This window comes from Bos indicus, chromosome 12 (genome assembly GCF_029378745.1).
Source record: "Bos indicus isolate NIAB-ARS_2022 breed Sahiwal x Tharparkar chromosome 12, NIAB-ARS_B.indTharparkar_mat_pri_1.0, whole genome shotgun sequence".
NCBI classification, from domain to species: domain Eukaryota; kingdom Metazoa; phylum Chordata; class Mammalia; order Artiodactyla; family Bovidae; genus Bos; species Bos indicus.
This window is the reverse complement of record NC_091771.1, coordinates 64034700-64060629: the sequence shown is the minus strand read 5'-3', so window position 1 is coordinate 64060629 and position 25930 is coordinate 64034700.

The window sequence follows — 25930 nt, the reverse complement described above, 5'->3', positions numbered from 1 at the left end:
CCTAAATATTAAACCAAAGTGCCTTTGTTTAAGACCCTATCCAACTGTGGATGGTTACACAAAGGAAAAAATTAACACTTCCCCTCCCCAAGACTTGCCATTCTAGGAGATATTTACAAGTTAATGGGCTTTTTCTTTTTCTTTCTTTCTTTTTTTTTTACCTCCTCTCCCCATCTGTGTTCTGTAAAAGAACCAGGCATCAAGACCCCACAGAATGGTTATTTTGAGATATTAGTCTGCCATCTTCTCAGTCAGCCACCTTTCTGAAAAAGGTTGTATTCCTTGCCTCAATACCTTGTCTCTCAGAGTTCTTGGCCTGTCATGCAGGGAGCAGAGTAAGTTCTATGTAATAACCTCTTAAAATATAAAATTACTTACTTGATTTATAATCTTATATAAAGAAATAATATAATGTATATTCTTTCAAATTTTCCTCCATTGATTAAGCATTATCTTAGTTCATTATTTATGTTGTTTACATCTGTAGTTAAGTGATTTTCTCTGAAGTGATTTTCTCTGGCATGAAACATTCTATAACAAATATATTATCCATTCTACTGCTGATGATCACTGGACTTTTTCTCCATTTCTAGCAACTATTAATAATATAATACAAATTCTAATTCGTATATTTTGATGAACATTTACAAACATTTCTATTGGATGTATCCATATATTCAGCTTATCCAGAATATTTTTAAGAATTTTACCAGCTGGCAAATTTTCACTCCCATCAACAGTATACATGGAGAAGGCAATGGCACCCCACTCCAGTACTCTTGCCTGGAAAATGCCATGGATGGAGGAGCCTGGTTGGCTGCAGTCCATGGGGTCGCACAGAGTAGTACACAACTGAAGCGACTTAGCAGCAGCAGCAGCAACAACAGTATACAGTAATTCCTATAGATCCATATCTTTATCATTACTTAGCTTTGCCAGTCTTTTTCTCATAACTATTCAAGTGAGTGTATATCAATGTGCATTGTTTTAGACTATGCATTCACATGATTGTTAAAGTAGTTGAACACTTTTTCATATTCCTTGGTTAAGTATCTCTTCAAATCTCTTGCCCATTTTTCAGTTAGGTTGTCTGACTTTCTTGATTTATACACAATCTTCATGTATATTTTTGACATCAGTCTTTTATCAGTTGTATGTTTTACAAATATTGTTTCACATTTAGTGGCATAATTTTATCTTTTGAAGAAAGAAATTCCAATCAAGAGCTTTAGAGTTATGCTGTTATCCTAGTGAGAAAGCGAATGTGGTTTCTACAGAGCAGTTTTGGTGAATGACTTGCCTAATAAGTATTCTGACTTTGACATTTCCTTTTAATGTAATAAAATTATCTTCTAACTGCCCAAAGTGGCTCGGTCTCTTGACTATAATTGAGAAATCTCAAGGCTTTAAGTTGCAACACTTATAAAATCCAAATTGAAAAGAAATTCATTCAAATGAATACCCTATGTCTAGTAATTCTCTTTCACTTTGAAGATTACAGTTGTTCACGTATTAACAATTCTAGTTGATTTTTTTTTTTTTAATCACATGGAAGAGGACCTTGTTCACATAGCAACAGCATAGTATATTGTGTTTATTCTTCTAGGCTAATAGCAGTGCAGACTTTAAGTTCTGACTGGTATAGATCTATTTTATTCTTCTTTTGAAGCTGAGGAATATGCATTGCTCAATTTCATAGGTAACTAGACCCTATGAATTTTCACTACTTTCAAAATTTCTAGCACTTCGATGTGATATTTTGCAAATTGTGTCTCATTTCAGATTACTTCTGAGAAGTTGAGCATTTTTATTTTTTTACAGACTAAAGCTCTTGGTGGTAATAATATGAAGTGTATTTCATTTTATCATTTCCTCTGCAGAAAACAGTGATAAGCAACTTCTTTCTTTCTTAATCCACTCTAATTCAGGCTATAACAAAATACATATTATGCTTTTCCTGAGAATGTTATTTCATCTTTTAAAATTTAATATTATGAAGATATATATGTGTATGAATCTCATTCATGTGTGTGTGTGTGTGTGTGTGTGAATTAGATGGTAATTCTAAAGGCTTTTCTTTGAGAGCAGAAGTGAAAATATATTTTATAATTTTTTAAGGTAACAACAGATAATCTGCAAACATTACAGTGTCTCATTATAGGCAAGATTTCATTCCAATTTAATCATTGAAAACCACCAATGTTATACCATTAATTAGCCATAATCATGAATCAAAATATAAGTAACAGAAACAATTCAAAGCAAGTATCAATCAGGGCATAATTATTTTATTCTCTGCCAGGGTTCTCAGTTTTTGAGCTGTAAATCAATCACAATTGCTTGAAATGAGTTATGAAGGAGATAGAAGATTGCTAAACTATACTGCATATTTTAATAGTAATTCTGCTATTAACTCTTAATATTACAAATAAGCCTCACTTAGATAATGAATGGTGCAATGTTACAAAACAAATAGAAAGATTTAGAATCCACACAGTCTAGTAAGATGACAGATTCTGCATACACTATCAATGACCTGCATAGAGGATTTTGAATTGGATAGTATTTGACCAGTTTGTGAGAAATTTAGGAGTTTTGTAGAGGATGTGGTTTGTCCTCATTCTGACTGGTATCTGACATTGTTACGTACTACTTCTGGAACACACATAAGAAAACAAGTGTTTTCTTTATATCTACAATTCTGTTTGCGGGGGTTAATCACACATCAACATGGTATCAGTTAGTTTATAAATTAACTTGATATGAGGACCAGGCAGAGGCAGGTCATGAATGTGACCCTTTTTTAAGACAATTTTTTCCAGGATTGTTTTAGGTTCAGAGCAAATCTCAGACGATGGAAGGTACAGCGATTTCACATAACCCCATGTTCGCACACATGCATAGCCTTCCCCATTATCGACATCCCTAGAGTGATATGTTTGTTAAAACTGATGAGCTTACACTGATACATCATAACCACCCAAAGTCCATAGGTTACGTTCTGATGCAGTTTTGGCATTCTGCATTCTTTGTTTTGAACAAATACACAATAAATATCCATCATTATACATAATGTCATAACAATAATATCAAGCACAGTTTTTTATTGTCCTGAAAATTCTCTGTGCTTCCCCCTCTTCATTTTACTCCACCTCCAGCAACCACTAAATATTTTTCTGTCTTCCCAGTTTGTCTTTTCCAGAATGTCCTGTAATTGGTATCATACAATATGCAGCATTTTCACATTGACTTTTTTCACTTTACTAACTTTACACATTTAAGTTGCATTTAAGTTTACTCTATGTCTCTTGTGACTCAATAACACACTTATTTCTGGCATGGAGTAATATTCTACTGTTTGGATGTACCACAGTTTATTTATTCATTCACCTACTGAAGGATGTTATGTGCTTTCCAAGTTTTAGCAATTATTAATAAAAACTCCTATAAACATCTTCGTGCAGATTTCTGTGTAGACACATATTTTATGTAGACAAATACTTGCTGTAGTCTATAATCTAACTTAAAAGACTATTTTTTATATTATTATGAGAGGACTGGCTGGTAGTGATATAGAAGTGTCTGTCTATAATAGTTGGTGAGGCAAGGTAAACAATGAAGAAATTGGAGACTCCTGAGTGTAAGTCAGTTGATAATGAAGTTAATCTTATAGTCATCTAATCAGATATCCATCATGAAAGTCAATTGTTCTAAATTTTTAACTTCAATATAGTTGACTCTCAGCTTTTCCAAGAACTGGTCACACGATAAATCATTGAATAAAAAATTGGTAGATGGGACAGGTAGAATTTTAAGATGACTCTCATGACCTTTGTCTTGCTGTATTACTCTTGTGCTTATTTGTATTATATGCAAAATATAAATGATCTCAGTGAGTCTAATTTAATTATGTGATTAATTACATAATTACCTTAGAAACAAATAGTTTTCTCTGACTGGCACAGAAGTTAGAGAGGTTAGTACTGTAAAAAGGATTCACTGCACCCTTGCTGGTTTGGAAATAGAGGTGTCTGACAAGAACCAAGGCCAGCAGTTTATAGATGTAGAGTGAAGTGAAAGTCACTCAGTCGTGTTCAACTTATTGCGACCCCATGAACTATACTGTCCATGGGACTCGCCAAGCCAGATTACTGGAGTGGGTAGCTCTTTTCCCTTGGAGAAGGCAATGGCACCCCACTCCAGTACTCTTGCCTGGAAAATCCCATGGACGGACGAGCCTGGAAGGCTGCAGTCCATGGGGTCGCTGAGGGTCGGACAGGACTGACTTCACTTTCACTTTTCACTTTCATGCATTGGAGAAGGAAATGGCAACCCACTCCATTGTTCTTGCCTGGAGAATTCCAGGGATGTGGGAGCCTAGTGGGCTGCTGTCTATGGGGTTGCACAGAGTTGGGCACGACTGAAGCAACTTAGCAGCAGCAGCAGCCTTTCTCTTCTGCAAGGGATCTTCCCAATCCAGGGATTGAACCCATGTGTACAGAGCACATCTCAATTGACAGCCAACAAAGAAATTGCTATTTCAGACTTACCACAAGGCACTGGGTTATTCTACCAACAATTGTGATCTCAGAAGAGGATTCTTCCAAAGAGCATCCAAGTTAGAGTCCAGCTCAGCTGATAATTGGACTTTAGCCTTCTTTGACTTGATAAGCAGAGAGCCCAGCCCACTTAACCAGACTTATGCCCTCAATATTGTAAGATAATTAGTGTTGTTGAAAGTTGCTAAGTTTCTGGGAATTTGTTGCCCATCTGTAGAAAATTAACACAGATTTTGGTACCTGGAAATGGGGCTCTGCCTTGAGAAACACCTAAAATGTGGGAGTGTCTTTGGAAATGGTCAATGAGAGAAGAGTGGAAGAGCTAACTTTAAGGAACATAATGAAAAGTATAGATTTCCCTGAACAAATGAATAATATTAGCATAAATATGATTATTAATGACTTGTTGATGCTTAAAAGGAAGTAAGAGGCATGTTATTAGAAATTGGAGGAAAGTAACCTATCTACTTGTTAGTGGCTGAAAACTTAAAGGAATTGTCTCATTCAGTTATGTAGAAGAATAACTTACAAATAACTAAATTGGATATTTAACTAAAGTGATTTCCAAGCACAAGGTTATTGATGTGACCTGATTTTATCTTGATATATATAATAAAAAGTCATAGGGAGGAGATAAATTGAGGGAAGAACTGCCAAATAAATAAAAAAGAAACAAGTGAGGGTTTGAGGATTTAGGGTATTCTCAGCCTATTCAGAGGAGAAGGCAATGGCAACCCACTCCAGTACTGTCTCCTGGAAAATGCCATGGATGAAGGAGCCTGGTAGGCTGCAGTCCATGGGGTCACTAAGAGTCAGACATGACTGAGCAACTTCACTTTCACTTTTCCTTTCATGCATTGGAGAAGGAAATGGCACCCCACTCCAGTGTTCTTGCCTGAAGAATCCCAGGGACGGGGGAGCCTGGTGGGCTGCTGTCTATGGGGTCACACAGAGTCAGATACGACTAAAGTGACTTAGCAGCAGCCTATTCAGATGGTTAAGGATAAAATTAAGCAACTGTTTCTGAAACTGTGATGTAGACACAAATATAGTGTTTAAAATTGTTTCTAAATATTTATTTTTTTCAGAAAGATAAAAAGCAAATATTAAAGTAAAAATTAACTAAAACCTTAAATCCATAATTTTTTTGGAATATAATATCTCACACTGCAAGAATATGTTATACATTTGAGTTCCAAAAAGATATTAATAAATAATTTACATGGATATTACCAAATGGTCAATACTGGAATTAGACTGATTATTTTCTTTGCAGCCAAAGATGGAGAAGATCTATATAGTCAGCAAAAACACACTGGGAGCTGATTGTGGCTCAGAAAAAAAAAAAAAACTCCTTATTGCCCAATTCAGATTTAAATTGAAGAAAATTTAAATTTAAATGGTCTAGGGAAAACCACTAGAAAATTCATTATGACCTAAATCAAATCCCTTATACAGTGGAAGTGACAAGTAGACTCAAGGGATTAGATCTGATAGATAGAGTGCCTGAAGAACTACGGATAGAGGTTTGTGACATTGTACAGTAGGCAGGAATCAAGACCATTCTCCAAAAAAAGAAATGCAAAAAGGCAAAATGGTTGTCTGAGGAGGCCTTACAAATAGCTGTGAAAAGAAGAGAAGCAAAAGGCAAAGGAGAAAAGAAAAGGTATACCCATTTGAATGCAGAGTTCCAAAGAATAGCAAGGAGAGATAAGAAAGCCTTTCTCAGTGATCAGTGCAAAGAAATAGAGGAAAACAATAGAATGGAAAAGACTAGAGCTCTCTTTGAAAAAAATTAGAAATACCAAAGGAACATTTCATGAAAAAATCGGCACAAAAAGGACAGAAATGGTATGGACCTAACAGAAACAGAAGATATTAAGAAGAGGTGGCAAGAATACACAGTGTAAGTACACAAAAAAATCTTCACGACCCAGATAAACACGATGGTATGATCACCCACCTAGAGCCAGACATCCTGTAATGTGAAGTCAAGTGGGCCTTAGGAAGCATCACTACAAACAAAGCTAGTGGGGGTGATGGAATTCCTGTTGAGCTATTTCAAATGCTAAAGGATGATGCTGTGAAAGTGCTGCACTCAGTATGCCTGCAAATTTGGAAAACTCTGCAGTGGCCACAGGACTGGAAAAGGGCAATCTTCATTTCAATCTCAAAGAAGGTAATGCCATAGAATGCTCAAACTTCCAGACAATTGCACTCATTTCACATGGTAGCAAAGTAATGCTTAGAATTCTCCAAGCCAGGCTTCAACAAAACATGAACCATGAACTTCCAGATGTTCCACCTGGATTTAGAAAAGGCAGAGGAACCAGAGATCAAATTGCCAATATCCGTTGGATCATTGAGAAAGCGAGAGAGTTCCAGAAAGGCATAAACTTCTGCTTTATTGACTATGCCAAAATCTTTGACTCTGTGGATCACAACAAACTGTGGAAAATTCTGAAAGACCACCTGACCTGCCTCTTGAGAGATCTGTATGCAGGTCAGGAAGCAACAGTTAGAACTGGACATGGCAAAATAGATTTGTTCCAGATAGGGAAAGGCTATATATTGTCATCCTGCTTATTTAACTTATATGCAGAGAATATCATGAGAAATGCTGGGCTAGATGAAGCACAAACTGGAATCAAGATTTCTGCGAGAAATATCAACAACCTCCGATATGCAGATGACACCACTCTTATGGCAGAAAGCAAAGAAGAACTAAAGAGCCTCTTGCTGAAGGTGAAAGAGGAGAGTGAAAAAGTTGGCTTAAAACTCAGCATTCAGAAAACTAAGATCATGGCATCTGGTCCCATCACTTCATGGCAAATAGATGGGGAAACAGTGGAAACAGGGGCAGACTTTATTTTGGGGGACTCCAAAATCACTACAGATGGTGACTGCAGCCATGAAATTAAAAGACACTTGCTCTTTGGAACAAAAGCTATGACCAACCTAGACAGCATATTAAAAAGCAGAGATATTACTTTGCTGACAAAAGTCCATCCAGTCATAGCTATGGTTTTTCCAGTAGTCACGTATGGATGTGAGAGTTGGAGTATAAAGAAAGCTGAGCAATGAAGAATTGATGCTTTTGAACTGTGGTCTTTGGAAAAGATTCTTGAGAGTCCCTTGGACTGCAAGGAGATCCAACCAGTCCATCCTAAAGGAAATCAGTCCTGAATATTGATTGGAAGTATTGATGCTGAAACTCCAATACTTTGGCCACCTGATGCCAACATCTGACTCCTGGGAAAAGACCCTGATGCTCGGAAAGATTGAAGGTGGGAGGAGAAGGGGACAATAGAGGATGAGATGGTTGGATGGCATCACTGACTCGATGGGCATGAGTTTGAGTAAGTTCTGGGAGGTGGCGATGAACAGGGAAGCCTGGCATGCTGTAGTCCATGGGGTATCAAAGAGTTGGACACGACTGAGCAAATGAACTCACTGAGTGAACTGAGTTCATTAAATAAAATTTTAGAAAGCTACTACAATTAAATATTTGTATTCTTTAATCACCCTGCTTTTACAATAAAGTAGGAATGTTACTTTCTGGGGGGAAAAAAGGCTAATAATACAGCTTTCACATATTAAATATGATACAGTGAAAATGAAGCAATGTTTTTAAGGAGCTTTGAACAAATGAGCTTTTTGTCAATAAAATGAACAAATATCTACTTACCTGAGAGTGTTTTATAATGCTAACAAATTTTTAAATGTTATTTCTTGCATCAAATGTTTAGACCAATCATTTCCTATTTTCTTTAAAAAGTAAGTCTCTGGCTAAACCAGAAAGTTACATGCCAGTGTACCATAATGTATGAAAATTCACTTTATAATCAAATTCTTCATTGGGCCTGTTGACAGCCCTCCAGGCTCCTCTCTCTATGAGAATATTTTAGGCACAAATGCTGGAGTGGGTTGCCATTTCCTCCTCCAGGGGATCTTCCCAATCCAGAGATCAAACCCGTATCTTCTTTATCTCTTGTGCTGCAGGTAGATAAAATAGGTATTGATATATTTTCATACAACTTCTCTCTCTCACCCCAACCTCATGTTTCTATCTCTAGCTCTCTATCTCTATTGTCTCTCTTACTGTTCTATAGGAAATGTAACAAAACTATATTTTCTTATCAGAAGCTAGTTCCAGTTGACTGGTACTCATTATAATAATAACATGATAATAGGAGATTCATATGAGAAATAACAGAAATATATATACCAATCAAGTAGAAAGTAAAATTTATTAGAACAAGAGTATTTTCTATACATAAAATGTTATCAAGCTCAACAATTAATTAAATCATACCATGCTGATCTAATTAAAACTGTGAAATTTTTATATACGTATAACAAATGACTGCACAAACATTTAAGTTCTAAAAGAATAAAAGGCAAATTAATCTTTTATAGAAACAAAAGATCTTACTATTCTGTATAATATCAGTAAAATTTATTAAATATAAAAAGGCATTTATATATATTTCTAATATAAAATCATTAGCTTTCTGTGAACAACCAGCTTAATAAAAGTTGTTTAGGGTAAGAGATTATATTATTTCTACTGAAAATACAATGGTAGTTTCATTATTAGTTCTCATCTAGACTTCAAAGAGACATCTTTAGCAAACTCAAGTTGCTAAACTTGAGTTAGAGTGTATTAACCTGAAGTTCTGTGGTTTGGAAGAGAATAAAGTATAATATATAATATATATTGTTGTTTTAGTTGCTAAATCACATCATCTCTTTGCAACCCCATGAACTGTAGCCCACCAGGCTCCTCTGTCCTTAGGATTTCCCAGGCAAAGATACTGAAGTGGGTTGACATTTCTTTCCCCAGGAGATCTTCCCTACCTAGGAATCAGGCACACGTCTCTTGCATTGCAGGCAAATTTTTTCCCATGGAGCTTCTAAGTAAGCCCTATATATATTTGTATAATATGTATATATTTAGCAAGTATATATATATGTGTGTATGTGTGTAACAATTTTTAAAGTGTGCTGAAACTGATGGGAGAAGTTTTTAATCATGTATTAAATATATATTTGTAAAAATATAAGTGACTCAAATGTTTATCTAGATTAATAACTTTTCTGATAATTATGTACCAGAGAAGTAATCTCATTTTTACTTAGGTCTTCTATCATACGGTGGGGAAATCAGGATTATAGCATAAAAAATATAAACACGTTTCAGTCTGAAATTACCTGAGTTAAAACTCTCTACACTTCTACTTAGTAGCCTTGTTATTTTGGACAATTTCCTAATATCTCTTCAGCAGGATCTATGCTTTAATGCTGGATTAATTTAATGATTTAATGCTATTGCTATCTTGAAATTCTTATTTATTTTTTTTCCCCACGTGTTTACACTGAGCTTTATTGAAAGGACAGTGTCGTAAATACGCTGCATCTTTTAAAAGGATTAGCCAAAGTGATATATTTAGTGTTACTTAATGGACTTGCTTCAGTAAAAATCTAGGTATTACTTTACTATTTTGTGGTTTTTAGGCATAAGATATTGTAGGAAATATAATATTTCATTAGGAAAATGATTTTGCTAATGGCTGCTATCTTGAAATTCTTGAAAACTTTTGAAAAAGAGACTTGCATTTCCATTTTACTGTGAGGCTCCACTAATCTTTTTGCTGATTCCTGTCATCATTGAGTATGTGTGAGTAAATACTGTGAACCAGGCCTGGCATGTAGCGTCAACTAATTTACCTCTGAAGCTGATGAAGTTCTGAATATGCCAAAGTTCTGATCAGGATATCAAGCTACACATGTTGCTGATATGAGGGACTTTTTATTTTCATGTACAGTGCACCTCCAGTCTCCTGCATTGTCAAATTGTTCACTAAAGTCCTCTTTGAGTATCTACTCTTTTAGTCTTTTTTCAGTAGTTATTGTTTGTATGCAAGAAATTAACATGCTATTACAAATAATTTTGGATTATAAGAATTTAATTTCTTATTTGTCAAGTGATTTGATCAGTTTAAATATTCTTGAGGTTTTTTTTTTAATTAATGCATAATAAATCCTGGAGAGTGATTTAAGATAATAGCCTATAAGTTCTGCCCTGGTGAATGATGAAGATACTGGTATACCATTATTAGGATTCTTCCATAAACACTGAATGTTTTATCAACTTCAAATTCTTTTTTTGTTAACTTCAAATTCTTAAACAAATATCTCTGAGAATTTTTTTGTCATGACAGTAGAGGAACAATGAACTTAGTATCTCTCATTCGCATGTATGAATAATTTTACTCATTAAACTTAAGATTCAAAAGAACAAGAAATATGTTAATCTTGTCATTGATGAAATACTTAATTTATTTGCAAATAGTAATAGATCAATAATTATTTTTGAATGAATAATGTGTTGAAAATCAGATGTAGATTGATTATCTATTAGGCAGACCAAATCTTTTGATGTCAATCCTTGAAACATATATGGCCTCCTTGAATTTGGTAGCATATTCAAGCCTTAGTCTAGGCAGTATATTCAAGCATGGAATAGAAAGCCTTTTCAAGCTTCCAACATTGACGTTTCAGAAATATTTTATTATACTCTATCAGTGGCCATTGCTTTCAATGCATGTTTTCTTAATTTCCATCTGAAGACAGTTAACTAAAGGTTTTATCCATGTTTACTGTAGAAAATTGGTTAGGTGAATGTTGGAAGATGATGTTTATTGGTGAAGCCAAAAGAGAAAGGAGATGATGAAAGAATGGAAGAAGAGTTACCTTAGCTCAAACACAAGGTTTTATTTGTTCTGGATACTCTGCCTTTTGCACTCATTCCATTAAAACAGCTATACTGTCAAGTAGGAAAATAGTAGTCTCACAGTTCTGATGCTGCTGAAGACCACTGAGGCCTCTTCCAGCTGTTATTGTTGATCCATCCTTGATGGATGGAAGATCCATCCAGAGCAGAAATTGGCAAGGAGAAGAAAGGAAAGGGAAGGGAGGGTAAAGAACAGACAGAAGCGAAGGGAAGGGAAGGGGAAGGGGCTTCTTTCTTTGATTAAGAAGAAAAAAAAAGAAAACACTTATTTGTCTATGTATAGCTTAATCTGTCATTTTCTCTCCAGTTAGATTCATACTTTTATTCTCTTAGCATTCTGTGAATGCTTCTCATGCTTTGTTAATAATTATCTGCCTTTAATGTGATGATGACATTTATAGGTTTTCAGAACAGTTTTCATTAAACAGATCATTCTCTGCTATTTTAGAGAGTCTCTATTAGGGCTTCCCAGGTGACACTCGTGGTAAAGAACCCGCTTGCCAATGCAGGAGATGTAAGAGACATTGTTTCAATCCAGGGTCAGTAAGATCACCTGGAGATGATAGGCAGGCAATCTATTTCAGTATACATGCCTGGAGAATCCCATGGACAGAGGAGTCTGGCAGGCTACAGTCCGTGGGCTCACAAAGAGTCAGGGAACTGAAGACACAACTGAAGCGATTTAGCACACACTGAGTATGTATCCTATTATATCAGGCATAAAATAATCAAAGATAAAAGTAGAGGGAAAAAAATCTCCTGTTAGTAAGAACCATATAGAAAATTAAAATGATAATGAAATATATAATGACATGTTAACTAGTCTAGATGGGGCAAAGGAGATGATATTTTATCTATTGTTTGGAAGGCAGAAAGTGTCCAGACAGCTGAAGATGGGGGCAGAGATTATCTTTGAGCAGAAAAGACACTAATGGAAATATCATAAAACAAGAAAGAAGCTTTTATTCTCAAGTTACTAAAAGAAGGCTGGTGTGCCTATAGAGCATAGTTGATGTTAGGACTTTAATCTGTCTCAAGGATCTCAATTAATTTAAGTATAATAATAACTTAAGTCGTTTTAAGTAGAGACATTGACATAATCAAGCAAGAAATGTGAGTTTCCTCTGATTTAGACTACAAGAGAAGTAAGGAAAGTTCCCTGGAGTAGGAAGTGGCAACCCCCTCAAATATTCTTGCCTGGAAAACTCCATGGATAGAAGAGCCTGGCAGCCTACAGTCCATGTTGTCGCAATTGGACAGGACTGAGCACAGTTCAGTTCAGTTCAGTTGCTCAGTTGTGTCCAACTCTTTGAGACACCATGGACCGCAGCACACCAGGCCTCCCTGTCCACCAACAACTCCTGGAGTTTATTCAAACTCATGTCCATTGAGTGGGTGATGCCATCCAACCATCTCATCCTCTGTCACCCCCTTCTCCTCCTGCCATCAAACTTTCCCAGAATCAGGGTCTTTTACAAGGAGTCAGTTCTTGGCATCAGGTGGCCAAAGTATTGGAGTTTCAGCTTCAGCATCAGTCCTTCCAATCAATATTCAGGACTGATTTCCTTTAGAATGAACTAGTTGGATCTCCTTGCAGTCCAAGGGAATCTCAAGAGTCTTCTCAAAACACCACAGTTCAAAAGCATCAATTCTTCAGTGCTCAGCTTTCTTTATAGTCCAACTCTCACATCCATATATGACTACTGGAAAAATCATAGCTTTGACTAGGTGGACTTTTGTTGGCAAAGTAATGTCTCTGCTTTTTAATATGCTGTCTAGTTTGGTCATAGCTTTTCTTCCAAGGAGTAAGTGTCTTTTAATTTCATGGCTGCAGGCACCATCTGCAGTGATTTTGGAGTCCAAAAAAAATAAAGTCTCTCACCATTTCCACTGTTTTCCCATCTATTTGCCATGAAGTGATGGGACCAGATACCATGATCTTAGTTTTCTGAATGTGGAGTTTTTAGCCAACTTTTTCACTCTCCTCTTTCACTTAACATCAAGAGGCTCTTTAGTTCTTCCTTGCTTTGTGCCATCAGAGTGGTGTCATCTGCATATCTGAGGTTTTGATATTTCTACCGGCAATCTTGATTCCATCTTGCGCTTCATTCAGCCCAGCATTTCTTATGATGTACTCTGGCATATAAGTTAAATAAGCAGGGTGACAATATACAGTCTTGATGTACTCCTTTGCCTATTTGGAACCAGTCTGTTGTTCCGTGTCCAGTTCTAACTGTTGCTTCCTGACCTGCATACATATTTCTCAAGAGGCAGGTCAGGTGGTCTGGTATGCCCATCTCTTTAAGAATTTTCTACAGTTTGTTGTGATCCATACAGTCAAAGCCTTTGGCTGATAGGGCCCACATGGGGTCTCATTGATAAGATGGCTCCTTACATAGACCTCACAAAGAATAAATCACAGTGATCTCTGAGACTGACCAAATTGCCCAAATGGCTTTCTGTTATCTCACTGGTGCCTATCTTATCAAAGCTGTGAGACCACCAGATTCCAGACCTCTGGCTATGTGACCATTCCTTCAGGGAATTTTTCATTGCTGGGGTATAAGAAGTACTTCATCAGAAAGGGAGAATGCTGGTTCTCCTTAAGAGCCAGTCACCCTCTGTTTTCCCTCTAATAAATTTCCTTTTCTTGCCTGACTGCCCAGCTCACTCTCTTTTTCTCTGCACTTGCCTTATATTGGCATAGTCAATAATGCAGAAGTTTATGCCTTTCTGGAGATCTCTTGCTTTTTCAGTGATCCAACAGATGTTAGCAATTTGATCTCTGGTTCCTCTGCCTTTTCTGAATCCAGCTGGAACATTTGGAAGTTTACGGTTCATGTTTCTTTGAAGCCCGGCTTGGAGACTTTTGAGCATTACTTTGCTAGCATGTGAGATGAGTGCAGTTGTGTGGTAGTTTGAGCATTCTTTGGCATTGCCTTTCTTTGGGATTGGAATGAAAGTTGACCTTTTCCAGTCCTGTGGCCACTGCTGAGTTTTCCAAATCTGCTACCATACTGAGTGCAGCACTTTCACAGCATCATCTTTCAGGATTTGAAATAGCTCAACTGGAATTCCATCACCCCCACTAGCTTTGTTTGTAGTGATGCTTCCTAAGGCCCACTTGACTTTGCATTCCAGGATGTCTTGCTCTATGTGAGTGATCATACCACCATGATTATCTGGGTCATAAAGATCTTTTTTGTATGTTTCTTCTGGTATTCTTGCCACCTCTTTTTAATATCTCCTGCTTCTGTTAGGTCCATACTCTTTCTATCCTTTATTGTGCCCATCTTTGCATGAAATGTTCCTTTGGTATCTCTAATTTTCTTGAAGAGATCTCTAGTCTTTCCCATTCTATTGTTTTCCTCTATTTCTTTGCATTGATCACTGAGAAAGGCTTTCTTATCTCTCCTTGCTCTTCTTTAGAACTCTTCATTCAAATAGGTATGTCTTTCCTTTTCTCCTTTGCCTTTTGCTTCTCTTCTTTTCTTTGCCTTTTCTCTTCTCTTCTTGTAAGGCCTCCTAAGACAATCATTTTCCTTTTTCCATTTCTTTTTCTTGGGGATGGTCTTGATTCCTGCGTCCTGTACAATGTCACAAACTTCCATCCATTGTTCTTTTTGTTTTTTTTTTGTTGTTGTTTATTTGTGTGTGTGTGCTCAGTCATAAGGGAACATCTGTTCATTTCCAAGGCAAATCATTTAATATCACAATAATCCTAGTTTATGTCCTGAGCAGTAATACAGAAGAAGCGAAAGTTGAATGGCTCTATGAAGACCTACAAGAACTAACACCCAAAAAAGATGTCCTTTTCATTATAGGGGACTGGAATGCAAAAGTAGGAAGTCAAGAAATACCTAGAGTAACAGGCAAATTTGGCCTTGGAGTACAGAATGAAGCAAGGCAAAGGCTATTAGTGTTTTGCCAAGAAAATGCACGGGTCATAGCAAATACCCTCGTCCAACAACACAAGAGAAGACTCTAAACATAGACATTGCCGGATGGTCAATACAGAAATCAGACTGATTATATTCTTTGCAGCCAAAGATGGAGAAGCTCTAAACAGTCAGCAAAAACAAGACCAGGAGCTGACTGTGTCTTAGATCATGAACTCTTTATTGCCAAATTCAGACTGAAATTGAAGAAAATAGGAAAAACCACTAGACCATTCAGGTATGACTTAAATTAAATTCCTTATGACCGATCACACACACAAATAAACCACAAAAAACAAATGAGACATTTCTTCCAGTTTTAGATGACAAAAGGACGATTTATCTTGAGAGCTTGCTCCTCTCTTTTTAGATAAGATAGCTCAGAAGTTGTGAGCTAGCTTATCGAAATTTCTGTGTCACAGGAAACAGAGAGCCCTCTGGCCAATAGTGATGAACTGAGGCCCTCAGTCCAACATTCTGAACAGCATTTAATAATGATGTAAATGATCTTCAAATTGAATTTAGTTAACTCCTCCAGCTAAACCTTCAGATGCTATTCTATCTCTGACTGACCCTTAACTACAATATTATGAGGTACTCTGATTCAGATGTACTAAACTAAGTCACACCTATAATCCTGATTTGCAGAAATCAAGATATAATGTACCTTTAAGCAACAGAGTTTTTATTTGATTTCATAACTTTGTTGCACAGTAATATTTCACATTCATATTCATGTCTTATTGGAATAATGTGGTATATATAAAGGTAGCTTATCTAAATTTCCCAAGGTTTGTGTAAAAGTATGAAAAGATCAATATTATTAGCTATAGTTAAGTCAAACAAGGTTACCATGATTTTATAAAATTTTAATGTATCTGGTTGCCAGGAACTTCTGATGAAGGTATTCCTGTATCAATCAGTTTCAAGTTTCCTTTCTTGGAAACAAATACACAAAAAAATTTAGTATTACAAAACTTGCAATGAGGTCAGATGTTAAAGTAGGAAGATTATGATTTTTCTTATACATAAAAATAAAATGGGAGGAATGCCATGTGAATGCAGAAATAAGAAGGGAAAGGAAAATTCTGAAGATATAGGAGATAGTGTATAACAACAGGACAAAAAGGCAGATTGGAATAGTGGAACACTAGTAGAAAGATTTATTAACTGCTGTGTTACTTATTGGTCTAGAACTGCCTTAAATCTTTAAGGGCCTATGACTTGTGTGTACTATCTGTGGACTTTGAAAATGATATCCCCTAAAGGATCTTTAAACTAGAAATAAAATGCAAGATAAATATGTAGTTTTTAGAGTTTCTAGCAATGCCATTGGAAAAGGCGATGGCACCCCACTCCAATACTCTTGCCTAGAAAATCCCATGGGCAGAGGAGCCTGGTAGGCTGCAGTCCATGGGGTCGCTAAGAGTCGGACACGACTGAGCGACTTCACTTTCACTTTTCTCTTTCATGCATGGGAGAGGGAAATGGCAACCCACTCCAGTGTTCTTGCCTGGAGAATCCCAGGGACGGGGGAGCCTGGTGGGCTGCCATCTATGGGGTCGCATAGAGTCGGACATGACTGAAGCAACTTAGCAGCAGTAGCAGCAGCAGCAGCAATGCCATTAATTAAAGTAAATGGAAATAATTATACTATTTAAGCTATTTATCACAAATATTGTCATATCAATATAATCAACATAATATGTATTAATTGAGATATTTTGCATTCTGTTTTTTCCCCCAAAACAAATGTGACATATCTCAGTAAAGAATAGTCATATTTGAAGGGTTCAACACTTATAAGCTGCTAATGGCTACTACAACTCAGTCCCTATTCCATTTCACATGCTGCTGACAAATGCTCAGTCATGTCCAACTCTTTGCAACCCCATGGGCTGTAGCCCACCAGGCTCCTCTGTCCATGGGATTTTTCCAGGTAAGAGTACTTGAGTGGGTTGCCATTTCCTTCTTTAGGGAAAAGGGTGGGGGGGAGTCTTCCTGACCCAGGGATCAAAGCCATGTCTCCTGCCACTCCTGTCTTGGCAGGCCCATTCTTTACCACTTGGTCACATATATCTTCTTAATAAAATCACAAAATATTATTTGTTTCTCACAAACAGTAGAGCCTTGTCAAAATATAAATTAATTATAGCTAATTTGAATTCATTTGGGTTATTAAAAAGCAACCACCATTAATGTGAAGGAAGATTTCAATCCCTGAGTTGTATTTTAGGACTTGTGTTTTCAGTATTTTTATAAATTACTTGATTAAATGTGAAATACAATAAATTGTAAAATTTCCTTTGAAAACAAAGATGTGATGACAGTACAAAATACAGTTGGTAAGGGCTCACTAAGACCACACTTACCAAGTCCATTTTTGATAGGAAAATTTATAAAGCCCCAAATCAAAATCAAACATTTGAACTGAGCCTCACAATGTAGGTTGGCTAAGGCAGTAAAGAAAAGTGAAAGTGAAGTCGCTCGGTCGTGTCGGATTCTTTGCAACCCCATGAACTGTAGCCTATCAGGATCCTCTGTCCATGGGATTTTCCAAGCAAGAGTACTAGAGTGGGTTGCCATTTCCTTCTCCAGGGCATCTTCCTGACCCAGGGATGGAACCCAGGTCTCCCGCATTGTAGGCAGATGCTTTACCATCTGAGCCACCAGGGAAGTCCCCAAGGCAGTAAAGAATCTGCCTGCAATTCAGGAGATGCAGGTTTGATCCCTGGGTAGGGAAGATCCTCCAAAGGGAATGTCTACCCACTCTAATATTCTTGCCATGGAGGATTCCATGGACATAGGAGCCTGGAGGGCTACAGTTTATGGGGTTGCTAAGATTTGGACATGACTGAGCAAGTAATACAACTTTCACAATTTAGGACAGGAGAGGCATGTGCATGCATGCTCAGTCATGTCCTACTCTTTGTGAGCCTACGGACACCCACCAGGCTCTTTTGTCCATGAACTTCTCCAGACTAGAATACTGGAGTGGGTTGCCATTTCCTTCTCCACAGGAGATGCATAGATTAACATCAATTGCTGCAAATAGAATTGCTGTTTAATGTGAAAGAATAGTAAATCAGCAATTGTATGGGTACCTTCCTCGTGATACATTAACAAAAACTTGAAAGTAGGCAAAAGGAGATTCAAACCAAATTTGAAAAGAAATAAATGCAGAAACTGTAGATGTTCTAGCTGAAGAAGAGTAGGAAGAATATGTGTATTGAGTGCAGTTAGAAAGGGTGTCAGCAGTACATGAACAAGTTGGAAAAACCCTGTGAATTTCTGCTCTCCTTAGATAGTTGAATTGTTCATATTTGAAAGAGGAATACATGTACAACAAAATAGAAGAGATATCTGGGAACAACTGGTTCAAATATCTGGAAGACTTGGGCCATATTTTACAGCTACTTTGGTAAGGAATTTGGTTTCTCAAAGCCATGATTATCTGATTGTTGTAATTGTTATGGTAAAATATAGATGATTCTTGAACTACATGTACTTACGATCCCTTTTATTTCTAAAAATCTGTTATTCTTTGAAAACTTTTGTCTTTTGATGATTGACAGAAATAAGAAAAATTGAAACAAAACAAATATTTATAAAATGCCCATTTAATGCTCAGAATTAAAACTTGACATGAATTTGGTTCCTAAGGATTTACTTTAACTATTATTTTTTGATATATTTACATACATATATATATGTGACTGTTTGTATGGAAACTTTTCTTTTTGTAAAAGAGAGTCATACTACACGTATTTCTTATGTTATCCTTTTTAGTTTAACGCGGTAATATTACTTCTCTCCAGGTCAGTAATTATAGGTCTACTTCATATTAAAGGGTAAAATTTATTTAAAAATATATGTGCCAAAATATATTTAATTATTTTATTCTCAATAATATTTATACTTAGTTTTCACAAACTGTAAATGAATATCCTTTCATACCTATAAAAGATAATAACACTCAAAGTGGAATTACCCTGTCAAAGGTAAATTTTCAGTATTATTGATATGATGTATTTACTTAAAAATACATCTTAACACATTTACCAAAATTGATTTTCATGTAGGAAACATATCTATAAAAAAGGAACAACTAATAACTTGTAAAATATTAGTTATAATAACCTAAGTGATTCTGTACTCTAGCCTCCCAAGCAAAATAGATATTTCCTTTATAATGTTAAATAAATAGTAGTTTAGTTTTTGCTTGAATATATCAGTGAATTTAACTCACTATATCAGCAAAGTAATAAAAGCTTAACAATTAAATTGACATTATTATCTGGAAAGTACTTGTTTCAACAAAATTTTGCTCATATTTATTTTCCTCAATTGAAAGGCTATAGCTTATCAAACACATACACAAGCACAAGTACATACCCATACATGTTAAATCCTATACCCTGATTCCAAATAAAAAATAATTATGAACATCTCAAATCTTTATTCAAAACAAAAAAAGAATAAAAATTCTGCCTTAAACATGTTGATTTATGTTACTGCATTTATTTGTATTGAAAAATTCAATTGCATAAAATGGATTCAGAAGAAAAATCTCTTCTCTTTAAAACATACCTTTGCCTTTTTTTCCTACTGTAAAATATAATATTACTTTAGATTGAGCATGAACACATTGAGTGTTACAATTTAAAATAAAATGTAAAACTGAACATTTTTTCTCCTAACCATATATTTAATATACAAATTATTTAATAGTGAAATTATGCATCAGTGTTTAAATATGTCTTTTTAGGGTAGCTTACATTTCAGCTACGCTTATTTTTTATTTTCATTTCATTAGCAGTTACTTGTAGATATCAGAAGTGCTATTCTCCTATATCTTACTCCATCCAGATTCTAATATAAGTCAATTCCATTCAAGATTGATCCACAATCCCTTAGCTACCATATACTGTAGAATTATCCATCTAAGTAGTCTCTACTGTCTCATTCAGCAGCATTTTAAATTATGTAGGACCTGTTTCTATTACTCAGAACAACCTAAAAGTGCTTTCTGGACCCAATTTTATGATATTATTGAAATGTAAGGCCTTTCTATTTGAATAGCTCCAATTTTATATCTGTGTGTTAAAATATTGAGCATACATGTTGATATAAAAATTTTTGGATATACAAAGTTGCTAATCCTTTAAAGGGCTTCCCTGGTGTCTCAGTGGTAAAGAATCTGCCTGCCAGTGCAGGAGATATGGGCTTGATCCATGGATCAGGGAGATCCCCTGGAGAAGAAAATGGCAACCCACTTCAGTATTCTTGCCCAGGAAATCTCGGACAGAGGAGCCTAGTGGGCTACGGTCTATGGGGTCACAAAGTGTCAGACACCACTCAGTAACTAAACAGCAACAACAATAATCCTTTAAATGTGCAACTTAATTTGCCATGTCCAAAGGTGAGAATACTTGGGTAGCTTGGAAAGACTGAGCTTGTTTGAGCATAATTTATGTATAATATTTCACATAAAACTCCATTTTATCTTTAAAATATAAGCAATATGTATTTAAAATATGCAGATAATTGTGTTATCCTTCAGTCAGAAAATTTATTTTTATTTAAAATACTGTTATAAATATTTGAGATTATAGCTAATGGAGGTTTTCCACATTATAGACATTATTGTAAGTATTTATTCTGCCTGTCCATGGAATTCTCCAGGCCAGAGTATTAGAGTGGGTAGCTGTTCCCTTCTCCAGGGGATTTTCCCAACCCAGGGATCAAACCCAGGTCTCCTGCATTGCAGCCAGATTCATCTGAGCCACCAGGAAAGCCCACTTAGGTTGTTACTGTTTACAGTTCACTGTACTTCCCCCCTGCCCTCCTGCCCCTATTTTCAAAGGAGAAGCATGAAAAAGAAAGAAAACACTGAAATATTTTAGGCTAAATTATTTATTTTAAATATTTTCCTTTATGTTATCTTTCTTATACCAATATAAATGTGAAATACTGAGCTATTTGCCAAGTCACTTCAAATTATAAAAATTGAATAATTAAGAATAAGCAGTTTAAGCACAGAGTTATCTCATATACCTGCTATCATTTCTCTCATTCATTCATTAAAAAACATTATCGCTCCCAAACACAGATCTTGGTAGTAGAGATATAGTTTAAAGTAGGTAATAGACCCTGTTCTCTTATAGATTATATTATAGCAGGAAAAACAGGAATAAATTATAGTGCTTTCTGGACACAATTTTATGATATTATTGAAATGTAAGGCCTTTCTATTTGAATAGCTCAAATTCTATATCTGTGTATTAAAATATTGAGCAGACAATATTTTATTATATTAACTTTCATAAAAGTAGCTCTAAATGAATCATAGATTTAAACATACAATAAAACTTTTAGAAGTTAAATAGGAGATAATCTATGTAAACTGGGTTTTCAATGATGTTTTAGATATAATGCCATTGTGACTCAGCTGGTAAAGAATCTGCCTACAGTGGGGGAGACCTGGGTTGGATCCCTTGGTTAGGAACACTCACTGGAGAAGGGAAAGGCTACCCACTCCAGTATTCTGGCCTGGAGAATTCTATGGACTATATAGTATGATCCATGAAAGGCAAAACTGATAAGCTGGATTTGATTAAAACACTCTAGGCAAAATATTGTTAAAGATATTTGAAAGGTAAGCTACAAATTGGGACAACATATCTGCAAAAACACTGATCTGATAGAGGGCTTGTATTCAAAATATGCCAAGAACTCTTAGACTTAAAAAGGTAACAAACAATCCAGTTAAAAGCAGGCAACAGGCATTTGCTTGTGTTTTCTCGGGGGCAGAGGGTGGAGTCTGTGTTGGCGGCTAAAAAAAAAAGCAGGCAACATATGTGAATAAACATCTTACCAAAGAATATTTAGAGATGGTGAGTAAGTATATGAAAAGTTGTTTGCCATCATTTATAATGAATAAATTACAAATTAAAGCAATGAGACACCACTATGCACCTATTTATTAGAATTACTAAAATTCAAAAGCACAAAAAACAGCAAATCATCGCAAGGAAATGAAACATTAGGAACTCTCAATGATGGTGGAAATCCAACAGTCGTTTTGCAAGATAGTCTGGCAGTTTCTTCCAACCTGAACTTAGCCTTACCTTATGATCCAGCAATCACGCTCTTAAATAATTCTATGAATCTTGAAAAAAGTGAGTAAAAAACAAATGTTCACACATCGCTTTCATATTAATGTTTAAAACAGCTTTGTTTACACTTCCTAAAACAGTAAGCAACCAATAGGCAAATGGATAAACAAGCCATCATACACACAAACTTTGGAATGTTATTCCCCAATTAAAAGAAATGAGCTACCAAGTCAGAAAAGGACATGGAAGAATATTACATACATATAGATGTATGATAGAAGCAAGTATAAAAATGTTATGTAATGTTTTATTACAACTACATGACATTCTGGATAAGGCATAACTATGCTGCTGTGCTATGCTCAGTTGTGTCCAGCTTTTTGTGATCCTATGGACTGTAGTCCACCAGGCTCCTCTGTCCATGAGTTTTTCCAGGCAAGAAAACTGGAGGGGGGTTGCCATTTTCTCCCCCAGGGCATCTTCCCAACCCAGGGATGGAACCCAGGTCTCTTGTGTCTCCTGCATTGATAGGCAGATTCTTTGCTACTGCGCCACCTTTGAAGCCCCAAGGCACAACTTTGGATACGATTTAAAAAATCTGTGGTTCCCAGTATTTGGGAGGGAAAGTAGAAGGGGTGAGCAGGTGGAAGATAGGGCACCTTCAGGGCAATGAGACTATTCTGTAGTCTCTGTAATGGTGAATGTATAACTTTATGCTTCTGTCAAAATCCAGAGAACACAAGACAAAGTGTTAACCCTAATGTAAACTGTGGACTTTAGTTAATAACAAGCATCAATATTGTGTCATCAATTTTAACATGCTTGCTGTATTAATGCAAGAAGTTAATAATAGAGGAAACTGTGGAGGAGAGGAAGTAGGAGATTGATTGTATGGAAACTGTCTGTAGTTTCTGCTCATTTTTTTTCCTAAAAACCTAAACTTTTCTGAAAAATAAAATCTATAGTTTTTTTTTTTTTGTTTTTTTTTAATGATCTGTATCATAGTATCGGGGAAGGCAATGGCACCCCACTCCAGTACTCTTGCCTGGAAAATCCCATGGATAGGGTAGCTGAGAGTCGGACACAACTGAGCAACTTCACTTTCACCTTTCACTTTCATATACTGGAGAAGGAAATGGCAACCCACTCCAGTGTTCTTGCCTGGAGAATCCCAGGGATAGGGGAGCCTGGTGGCCTGCCGTCTATGGGGTTGCAGAGTCACACACGACTGAAGCGACTTAGCAGCAGCAGCAGCAGCATCATAGTATAGTTTTGATGACATTGCTATAGATGTTCATAGCAAAGGTGGTAAAATATTACGTGCAGAAAATAATTTTCTTATTTAAAAATGAAAAATGAATAAAGGATAATATTTCACATTGGATTTTGTGATCTCTTCTGAAAAATGCATGAGAGTAAAAATAGGAAAAGTCTGCAAGATTGCCTGAAAGTTCAGGAATAGGTTTTCGAAAAAAACTTCTCATTATTCATGTTTTTTGCTATACCTAAGGAAAATTTTAGCAAACTTTGGGGGAAAGGATTGGATAGTCAAACAGCAAAAAAAATGGAAATGTTTTTATTTTTAACTTCATGTTTCTGCTGCTGCTGCTGCTGCTGCTGCTGCTAAGTCGCTTCAGTCGTGTCTGACTCTTAGTGACCCCATGGACTGCAGCCTACCAGGCTCCTCTGTCCATGGGATTTTCCAGGCAAGAGTACTGGAGTGGGGTGCCATTGCCTTCTCCATTAGGTACTGCAGAACAAGAATTTTAGTAAGGAGAGAACTTCACACATGGTTATGTCTTTTACTTCGTTTAATGGGAAAACAAGGACAACTACACTTTTACTCATTTGGAGTCAAACAGGCAAGTTTCTGCCTAAACTACGGAAATTGTTTTGAGTTTTTATTTTTTCCTGTTGTCTCCTGGGTTTTTTGTTTTGTTTTTCGCTTTTTTCTCCTACATTGGCCTATTTGGGTCTTCTCCCATGTCATCTCCTAGGAAGGCACTTACCCCTTTGTCTGCCTACAGCAAGCATCCAGGCCCGAGCTCAGGCCTACAGACTGGGTAGGTGCCTCTATAACCAAGCAAGACCCTACAAGGCTTTCCTGAGACAGATAATCCCCTTACCCCCCACCCCCACCTCGCCATCACCCAACCCCCACCACTACCACCATTTCCTCTGCCTCTTGTTTGTAGAAAAGTGTTAGTCTCCCAGGCGTCCCCTAATCACAAAAGACTGGCTCAGGGTTAATGACTGCAAGAATATGAACACGCAATAACAAAATATGGCAGTTGGATCAGGAGAACTGGTAACAATTAAACAATAGATCAGTTATAGACTCACAGAATCTTTACTTCTCCCCTGAGGGACATAGATGTGTCCCTCACATCTATGTTCATCACAGTGTCTGATGAACATTCCTGAGTTGTTTTATGCATACTAAAAGCCCCAGCAGATGGATGAAGCTAACTGCATGATGACCATGAACATACAGTGATGTTAACATCTATGATATCACTCCTATCTCATCCTCAAAAAATCAGATTATTGACCATGAGCAGTTCATGCACCCTGCAACTCTTTCCCTCACCTTGCCTTTAAAAAATTCCCCAATAGCCATTGAGCATTAGCTGCCCCTACTCCTTTAACAGCCTTGTGGTAAACACGGCACTTTCCTTAGCCACAATCCAGTGTCAATAGACTGGCTTTGATAACACGTTTTCTGCCTCAATGATATGGAAGATGAGGACGGAGCTTTTAAAAAATAATAATGACGAGAAAAAAAGTGAAGTCTTTGGCAGTTTCCACCCACTAGATCCTCGAGAGCTATAAAGTTTTGCTGATGTAGATTCATTAGCACTGTCTCTGTGCCGGCCAGGGCCAAGAGCCTGGCTAAAAGCAGAAGCCCTCCCAGCCCCAGGCTGTCACCACTGCAGGGGACCTTGTTTTCCAAGGTTCAGGCCTGAGGCTGGAGAAATCTGGGGCAGCCACTATCAAGAACCCTTCTTAGGACCCCAAACTCCTTTACCAATATGGATTCCTCAGTTTGGAACTACGTAACTAAAGTTGTTGCAGATTATTTTTAAAGCTCTTTTTTCCCCAAATCATTTATAGTTATGTGTGTAGCACTTTGCCCTCATAAGTGTGATCTACAATAAAAAACAAATCAATATATTTTGGAGGGGAAAAGAAGCTAGCAAGATTTCTGTCCCTCCCCTGCCCCCAACAAAGAAGTAAGCACTTTAAGCACATTTGTATATGTAACATACTTTTAAAGATAAATGAACTCTATAAAGACTTTTGACTAATTGCTTATATTTAAGATGCAAAGATTTGTATATGGATAGTTGTATCACTTTATAACAATAGTACCTTTTCCCAAAAATGCATAAAAACGAGGCTGTAGGCATTCACCTTCATTATGATGCTGAGTAAATTTTGAAACATGAGTAAGTATTAAAGAAGGTGGATGTATGACATCTGGTATAGAAAAATAGAAAATTAAGTAACTGTGTTCCA